This window comes from Rutidosis leptorrhynchoides, chromosome 2 (genome assembly GCF_046630445.1).
Source record: "Rutidosis leptorrhynchoides isolate AG116_Rl617_1_P2 chromosome 2, CSIRO_AGI_Rlap_v1, whole genome shotgun sequence".
Taxonomy (NCBI): Eukaryota; Viridiplantae; Streptophyta; class Magnoliopsida; order Asterales; family Asteraceae; genus Rutidosis; species Rutidosis leptorrhynchoides.
Genome location: NC_092334.1, coordinates 616,927,124 through 616,929,010, shown reverse-complemented (window position 1 = coordinate 616,929,010; position 1,887 = coordinate 616,927,124). Strand labels below are relative to the sequence as shown.

At 31.5% G+C, this 1,887-nt stretch overlaps 1 non-coding gene across 1 annotated transcript; it reads left to right on the top strand.

Moving 5' to 3' along the window:
* Positions 1-300: 300 nt before the first annotated feature.
* Positions 301-407, top strand: LOC139894866 (small nucleolar RNA R71). The gene has a single exon (XR_011775345.1). It is a non-coding gene; the product is annotated as a small nucleolar RNA R71 (small nucleolar RNA).
* Positions 408-1,887: the final 1,480 nt, after the last annotated feature.

Here is a 1,887-nt window from a genome sequence, read left to right as displayed (position 1 = left end):
CAACTGATTCGTATTGCGTGAATATCTTTAGTCATCTTTTCCATTCGTCTCTCGAAAGCATCTATTTTTGCGGAAACAGAATCAAAGTTATGGCTAGAATCGGCTCTAGCCGCTTTAGATGAATGAAAAATATCTTTTTCCTGATGCCACTCATGAGAGTGGGAGGCTATGTTATCAATAATTTTATGAGCTTCAGTTGCGGTTTTCTTCATAATGGAACCACCAGCTGCTTTGTCGATGTCTTTTCGTGTGGCGATGTCGACGCCTTTATAGAAAATTTGCACTATTTGAAAAGTATCTAAACTGTGTTGAAGACATCCTCTCAACATCCTTCCGAATCTTGTCCATGCTTCATATAACGTTTCATTTGGTTTTTGCACGAATGTGGCAATTTCTCCTTGAAGTCTCACGGCTTTAGATGCCGGAAAGAATCTTTGAAGAAATTTCTCAACTAAAATATCCCATGAGTCAATCGTTCCTTCAGGTAACGATTCTAACCAATCTTTGGCTTCTCCTTTTAAAGTCCATGGGAACAACATAAGATAAATAGTTTCATCCTCAACTTCTCGGATTATAAATAGATTACAAATCCTATTAAAAGCTTGAAGATGTTCGTTTGAATCTTCTTTTGTTGTACCACCAAATTGGCACTGATTGGTAATCATGTGTAGGATTTGTCCTTGGATTTCAAAATCTGATGCTCTAACATCTGGCTGATTAATGGCGTGACCTTGGCCCGTGCGTGTGGCTCTCATTCGGTCTTCCATACTTTGAGGTTCCGTTACTTCCATAATTGAATTTGTTGAATCTGAATCACTAGAAGATTCTGATTTAACTATTTGTGATTTAGGAGGAATGATTAGTGGTTCAGAATCTTGGAATTGTCCTTTAATATCCTCCGGATTCTCAGTTGTGAAGTCGGGTTCAAAAAATGGATTATCGGAAATTTGAGTTGGAGAACTTGTTCAACTAGATGATGATTCTAAAGAAAAATCAACGGCAACAATATTGGCTAGATGCCTTGATCGAGTTACAGGTGGTGAACGTATGAAAGGTGGTGAACGTTTTGCTCGGTGCATTCACTGAATATCCTATTAGTTATAAAAATAAAAATTATATAAGTTATCAAATTAATAGACTTTTCTGATTTTGCCCACGTTTCAAATAGCCAATAGATGCAGCAGGTAGCCAGGACCCTTTAAATCGGCAGCCCACAACTCGCCACTAACAAATCCGACTATTACTACGAACCAGAAAATTTGGATGTCTATCAATTTAATCGCTTAAAATAATTTTTCGTTTGAAATTTTAGAGAAAAAATAGAAAATTCTATGTCCTAAAAACTAGAGCGTCGAGAAATAAGAAAGAAAAAGATTGCGTCGAAAAAATAAAAGGTCGAAAAATAAAAATAAGAAAGTAGCGCGTCGAAACTTAAAAGGGATTCTAAACGAAAAACGGCAATTACTTAAAATGATACTAAAATTTTAACACGGCGTCGCAAAATTTTAAGCCACCTAAATCTTAGTCTAAAGAAAAAGCACTTAAGGGATTTTACGGCAAAATCTAAAAATTTAAAAGTATAAAAATAACTATGGCAAAACTAAACTTAATACTAAAAGTTGTAACTAGAGTCTAAAAATCTAAAGGTAATAAAACTTAAAATAAATATATATATTTTTTTAATTTTATAGAAAAAATCTTAAAAATATATATATATTTTTTTTTAAATTTTTTTTTAAAAAAAATATTTATTTTTATATTTTTTTTAAAATTTTTTATTTAAAGATTTTAATATTTCTTTTTTAAGGATTTAAAATTTTTTTTTTTTTAAATTTTTTTTCTTTTTTTTCAAGAAATTAATAATTTTTTTTAAAAAAACTTTTTTTA